Here is a 7,498-nt window from a genome sequence, read left to right as displayed (position 1 = left end):
GGCAGGACCTGGCCCCTGCACACCCACACCCACCCCCCGCCGCCCGGGGCGGTGCAGTGGGGCTTGGCGAATGCCTAGTGGTAGAGGTGATGGACAGAAGGAGTCAGGAAGGACACTAACTACATCCTGGATTCTGAAATACCCTGCCCTGGAGGAGGGACTCGCTGCCACAGACACATACTGAGCACCTATTGGTGCAAGTCTCTGTGCTAGGTTGGGGGGTACAAAGCACATTGTGAGGCTGCACCCTCCTCCAGGGCAGGGGGTTGCCTACCGCAGAAGACCTGGGTTCCGGTCCTGCCTTGGCCTCCTGTAATTACCGTGAGTCCTTGGGTTAGTTCATCAGCTCTGGGATTCGGCACATAGCCTTATGTTGATAGCAGGTTAACTAAATCAGGTGAGGGCAGATGATGAAAGGCCTTGAATGTCTAGGTAGGGAGTTTGGGCCGGATCTGTTAAGGGGGTGGGAGCCACTGCAGGTTCTTGATCAGGAGAGTGATATTCCAAGTAAAATATTTTAGGAAAATGAATCAGGCCACCTGTGCAGAAAGAAGAGGGTCACATACCATCCAGGTGTGGTATAGTGAGACAGCAGCTGGGTTTATGCAAATAAGATCTTACCACCCCTAGCTCAAAAGCCTTCGGTGGCTCCCTGCAGCCCTCACAGCAAAGTCCTTCCTTCTTACAATGGTCCAAGTGCAGGACCATTGTCCTGGGTGTATGACCTGTGCAATTGCACAGGGCCCCATACTTAGTTTAATGATTTACTGTCACCATCTTGAAATTCTTAAAGGGGTCTCATGTTTTTGCTTTGCATCAGGCCCCACAAATTATGTAGCCAGTCCTGCCCACAGGGACTGGTCCCTGCTGCCCTCTCCCTTCTCATTTGCACCCCGCTTCTCCCTAACCCTTCAAACTCCAGTTGCTTTAGTCTTCCATCAGTTCCTGGAGGTTGTTCCTTCCTGCCTCAGGGCATTTGCACAACCTGTTCCTTACCTGGAACACCACCCCTCATCCCAAGACCAACTCTGTTCAGCAAATTTCTTCTTATCCTCCAGATCTGAGCATAATTACCTCCTGAGAGATAACTTCTCTGACCTCCCAGGATTATCTCTTCAAAAACAAAAGTTTAAAAATAATTTAAAGTAGGCCCCCAGTACAAGCTCCCATAGTGCCATGTGGTTCCCACTTCAAAGAAATGACCGTAATCTGTAATGAAAACTTTATATGGCGCTCTGTTCGCTGAGTCTGTCTCCACCTCCAGACTGCGAGCGCCATGATGCTCACGAACCTGTCTGCCTGGCTCCAAAGGGAGGCTCAGAGATGGGTTAAATGGGGTGAAAGGAGGGGAAGCCATATCTCACCCATCTTGGACCTTTCCTTCAGTTGGGCAGAAATTTTCATAATGCCCAGACCACACACCCAGTAGTCTGCTCTGGCCCTGGCCCTGGCCTTTCCCCAGCTGGAGCCCATTAGCTACAGACCCTCTTGCCCCGATCCCAGTGATGGGACAATCCTAGGGGTGGGTTGGGAAGAGGATGCATTTTACAGAGCCAAGCTTTAGTCTAAAGGAAGCAATAATGAAATAGTTTCAGACCTCTGACAGCAGAACAGCCATGGGTGTTTGGGGGCTTTGTGCTTGTAAAGGCTCGAGTAACATATCCAATTGGGGGAAATTTTCCTTCTCTTAACCAAGTAAATAAAACCATTCATACCACAAGAGGTAGGAGGAAGGGACAGAATTTGCACAAAACATAAAAATTTGTTGACCCTGGCAAGATGAGAAAGAGCATCATGCCTGCCCAGGTAGCTCACATTTATTAAGTAGGTGCCATGTACCAGGATCTGAGCTAAGCTCTTGACACACATAAGCTCCTGAATGCTCACCCTAACCCTGTGAAGTTGCAACTATTCCCCTCCCCATTTTGTGGATGAGGAAACTGAAACGCAGAGAAACTGGGTACCTAGCCTAATGTCACACAGCAGGGAAACGACAGAGTTGGGATTTGCACCCAGATCTGTCCAACTCCAGATCTGTTCTGAGCTCTTCACTACCACAAAACAGCTACTCATTTGGCTTGCAGTGTGGTTTTGGCAAATTTGTCAACCTCTCTGAGCCCCATAATCTGTTTTTTTCTTTTTCTTGAACCCATGCCCCCTGCAGTAGAGCACAGTCTTTTTTTTTAAAATAAATTTATTTATTATATTCACTTATTTTTGGCTGCGTTGGGTCTTCGTTGCTGCACACAGGCTTTCTCTAGTTGTGGCGAGGCAGGGGCTACTCTTCTTTGCGGTGCGTGGACTTCTCATTGCTGTGCCTTCTCTTGTTGCAGAGCACGGGCTCTAGGGCGCACGGGCTTCAGTAGTTGCAGCACGCAGGCTCAGTAGTTGTGGCTCACAGACTCTAGAGCGCAGGCTCAGTAGTTGTGGCATATGAGCTTAGTTGCTCCGCAGCATGTGGGATCTTCCGGGACCAGGGCTCGAATCCATGTCCCCTGCATTGGCAGGCAGATTCTTAACCACTGTGCCACCAGTGGTTAAGAAGCCCGAAGCGCGGAGTCTTAACCCCTGGACCGCCAGGGAAGTCCCAAGCCTCAGATTCTTCACCTATAAATTGCCCCTTATTTAAGCCACCCTGTGCTAGGTACTGCCTGACTCCTCACGGTGCCTGGTGAGGGAGGGAATGTGGCAGAGCCAATGATTTGTGTTCTTCAACCTGTTTCCTCTTCCTGGGCCCTACAGTTAGCAGAGTCATGTGACTACGCTCTCGCCGGTGAAAATTACATGTCATCCCCGGGCCAAGGCAATTAAGAATGGGTGAGTCTCTTTTGATTTTTAGTCTCCCTTTCCACATGCAGAGGATTCAGGAATGGATTCCAGGGAGGGCCTTGGGGAGTCACTGCCTGGAAGAGAGCTGCCTTCCAAGGCAGATGGGTTAGGAGACCCCTGACCTATATCAGACTTTGCATGAGTGAGGAATAAACTATCATTGGGTTAAGCCACTGAGATTTTTGTTTTGTTACAGCAGTTACCATTAATTGCACTGAATGAAACTGTATCAGTTATTAATTTCCATAATAATGCTGCATAACAAATCACCCCAAGACTTAGTGCCTTAAAACAGCAACCAGGGACTTCTGTAGTGGTCCAGTGGTTAGGACTCCATGCTTCCACTGCAGGGGGCACAGGTTCGATCCCTGGTTGGGGAACTAAGATCTCGCATGCTGCACAGTGCAGCCAAAGAAACAAAACCAAAAAACCCCACAAAAAACAGCAACCATTTAGTTTGCTCATGATTTCATGGATTGGCAATTTGGTCTGGGCTCAGCTAAAGGTTCTTCTAGTCTTAATTGGCTGATTAGCACAGACTCAGCCAGGACAGCTCATTCCTGTTCCAGTGGTCTCTCATCCCGGAGCAGGATAGCTCAGGCCTGTTCACACGACAGCTGGGAGGATTCCAAGAGAATGGGCAGAGGCTACAAGACTTCTTACAGTCCAGACTCAGAACAGGTAGTGTCACCTCTGCTGTATTCTATTGGCCAAAATAGGTCATATGGCTGAGCCCAGGTTCAAGGAATGAGGAAACAGGCTCTATCTCCTGATGGGAGGAGTTCCAAAGTCGCACTGCAAAGGGGCTTGCATACAGGGAAGCAAAGCACTGAAGTTATTTTGCAACCAAACTACTACAGGAGGTATTAGTGCCCCCATTTGAAACTTCCTTCCCAGGTTCAGGAAGATGAAGTGGCTAGTGAATGGAAGAATCAGGATTTAAGCAAAACCCGAAGCTCTCTTCATGCCCCAAGCTTCCCGTATGACTCCGAAAACTGGTCCTCTTTGGCCAGAAGGAACCTCCCCACTTCTGCTAGCTGAACCAGGAATCCAGCACCCTGGGCTCACAGGGAAGGGGCCCCCAAATCTGGATCTCATTCTGGCCTTTGGAAGAACAGGGCATCTTTTCAGATATTTGAGTCTAGGAAACACCTTGAACTTCAAGCCTGGAGAAGCTGTGACTGCAGTGACCTGGGGCTGGCGGAAAGACCTTCCCCTCCTGGCCTTTACACATCAGATGGCCCTAGAGACCTACTTCACTCTGTGACCCAGGCAGAGCCCACACCCTCTCGGTGCCTCAGTATAAGGATGCAAAGTGTAAAGAGAAAAGTGCTCAGCCTCTGGACTCACAGCACTGGGCTCAAATCCTGACTCACTTGCTGTCATTTCCTGGGCAAGGCCCTTGCACTCTCTGAGCCTCACATTCTCTTCTGTAAAACAGGTGTGAGAGAAGAGGAGTCCCCATCTTGGGGGCTGTTGTGCGAACTGAATGAGAGAATGCACAACATAAATGCATGATGTAAATGACCTACTACCCCCAAGGTGGACTTAATAGCTGGCAGGTGGTGTTAGCATCGTGTCAACCAAACCCCCATTTTACAGAGGAGAAAACAGAAGGTCAGGCAGGTGATGTGACTTGCCAAGGCCACACAGCTAAAGAGCAGTGATGTCATCAGTGATGTACTCAGGTCTATCTGATTCCAGAAGCCAAGGTCTTACCCTCTCTAGAGTCCTAGGTTTGAGTTGCCTCTTGCAGCCATGTGACCTTGGGCAAGTCCCTTTTCTCTCTCGGTCTCATTTTTTTCATCATCTAAATAAATGATGATCTGCCTATGATGCCTTGTGCATTTTCCTCAAATGGGAAAATACATGGAAAGTGCTTAGCACAGTCCCTAGGACAGATTTGTGTGCTCAGCAATGAGAGGCTGCTATAACAGTCAGGAGTAAGTTGCTTAACTCTCCGTGTCTCGGTTTCTCTATCTGTCAAATAGAGCTAATGACAGGCTTATCTCATTGGGTTGTTGTGAGGAATAAATGAGTTACTGTGGGCTAACCTCAGCACAATGCCTGGCACATGTATGCACGTCATAAGCACTTGCTATTATTTTAAAAGTTCAGAAACCTGTTCCAAGCCAGCATGAGATGATGGGGATCCCAGCCCCCCACTGGCTGAGGCTCCAGGCACTGCCTTTGTTACCATTCAGCTATTATTAGGCCCAGCGTCCTCATCTCAAATCCAGATGGGGAGCTAGAAGGGCGGGCAGGGCTGGGCCTGGCTGGCGGATGGCTGGGAACACTGCTGGGAGGCCGGTTTGGGTTTGGGCCCCACCCCGCCTGCCCTCCCTCGCCTGCAGTGGGTCCAGCCTCCACGTCTACACTTGGCTCTGAGGTCTGCACCAAACACTCCCTCCCACCGTGGCCGCCTCCTCTGGGAAGGTTCAGAGCATTTCGCGGCCTCAGCACTTTTCTGCCCACCCCGGGGAGGCCAGGCCTGCGTAGAAACTATGAATTGGACACTGCATGCCTCTGGAGTCTGCAAAGGGGTCAACCACCCTCCTGTCTAGAGGTCTTCATACCTACAGTGAGGCCTACTGGGTCCACCAAGGGGAAAGGGTCCACACAACTGGGTTCAAATCCCAGCCCTACCACCGATATGCAGCGTCAACATGGACAAGTGACTTCCCCCTGAGCCTCAGTTTTTTTATCTATAAAATGGGTATAATCTTAGCACCTACCTCACATGGCTGTGGTGATGTATAAATGAATGAATAGCACATAGTAAGGACTCAGTATGTGCTAGTTATTGTTATTTCATGCTTGAGTGTGCCAGGCCCTGAGGGGGAAACAAGGATTTGGGGAGGCTGGGGATCTGGGGTACCAAGTGGCTCTACCTCCAATTGCTGTGTGACCTGAAGCCTGTTCCTTGACCTCTGTGGAACTCAGATTACCACAAGGTGGGCATCTAGGACTCTATGATGCCACAATTCAGCTGCTGGGCTCACAAGTAGTTAAGAAATATGACAAGGCCCCATGTGGGCAGAGATCCCAAATGGCAGGGTACCATGGTTAGGAGCAAGGGTTCTGGGGAATTCCCTGGCAGTTCAGTGGTTAGGACTCCACGCTTTCACTGCTGGAGCCCAGGTTCAATCCCTGGTAGGGGAACTAAGATCCCGCAAGCCACGCCATGCAGCAAAAAAAAAAAAAAAATCAAGGGTTCTGGGTTCTAATCCTGTGTGAGGTGCTGGTGTGGCTTGGCCTTGTTGAGCCTGTCTCCTCTTCTGTATAATGATGGTTCTACCTCACAACATTCAAGCTGTGAGGTTCATGATAATAACAAAACTGCCACTCATGTGTTTTTATGGTTCCAACCCACTAGGCAGCAATTATACAGGGCCGCTGCCATAAGCCTAGATTACGCCAGGCATCAGGGGACTCCCAGAAGTGATAAGTCCAGGCCGGCCCATCCAGAACCCTCTCCTTTTTCCATGAGACTGGTCTCCTGGGGTTCATCACAACCCATTGGGCATCTCAGATCCCCTTCTCCTTCCCAGGGCTCACTTGCCTCCAAGTTTCCTACATTGAAGAGTCACTCCTTTCCCATCCTTCAGCACCTAGGGCCGGGCCCCCTTCTCCTCCAAGGCCAGAAGTTTATCTGACACTGTCGCTCAGAGAACACAGCAGCTGGATGACATCATGGAGGAGACAGCCTTGCCAAACTGGTTTGCCAAACAGATCCCCAGCCCCACTCCTGTGGCTGCTGAACTTGGGGGCCTCCAGTTCTGCCCACGAGGGAGAGGGCCACAGCCCTTGGATCCAGCCAACCCCAGCAAGAACCAGTTCTTCTCCTCCAGGGTCCCCATGCTCCAGCCTCGCCTACCTGACTTTTCCCCAGCAAAGTCCTCAGAGTCCTACCTGATTTCCTTTGCTCTCATGCTATGCCCTCTCCAGGTTGCCTTTCCCCACCCCTTCCACATGCCAAACAGCAAGTGAGGGCTTTTTCTCCACAACTTTTAGAGTCCAGATACCATCTCTCCCCCTACCCTCACCAGGCTGTGAGACCCCAACAGCAGGCCCAACTCCCATCCAGCTCTAACCCCTCTACCCTTCCCACTGCCCAGCAGGCTCTAGACCCCTCATAGGCCCAAGGTCTTGGCCTTGGCTGGCCTCACAGCCACTTGTGAGCACATCCCAAGGTGGGGTCTCCCTGAAAGTCTTGGAATTTTATGTTGTCTAGTTTGGTGGGGAGAGGGCTTAGAAAGCTCAGGCCACAACTCCCCCATCTTGCAGATGAGGAAACTGAGGCTCCAAGGGGAACAAAACTTTGCCTGGGCTGGAGCCAGGCCTAAGACCCATCACTCCTCTTGCCTCCTGACCCAGGACTGGACTTTCTCTGCAGGACACCAGGGAGGGGGAGGGGAAGCCAGGGAGATTCAGGGATCTGGCACTGCCAGCTTGGTAAAAATATTTATTCTCAGACTGAGAGACTGGAGCAAAATATTACCCTTGGCCCCTGAGCTGCTCCAGCTACTCCCTACTCTGCCAGTCCAGGGTTGGACCTGGAGAAATCTGGACCCTTTCTGGGAGGGCCTGAAGTGAGCCAGTCCAAGCTCCTCATTTTATAAATGGACAGACTGAGGCCCAGGCCTCCCCAGTGCCCATAAGACATGTT

Source organism: Leucopleurus acutus, assembly GCF_964270905.1.
Source record: "Leucopleurus acutus genome assembly, chromosome: 13".
Lineage (NCBI taxonomy): Eukaryota > Metazoa > Chordata > Mammalia > Artiodactyla > Delphinidae > Leucopleurus > Leucopleurus acutus.
The sequence above is the reverse complement of the archived record's forward strand: the minus strand, read 5'-3'. Positions refer to the sequence as shown.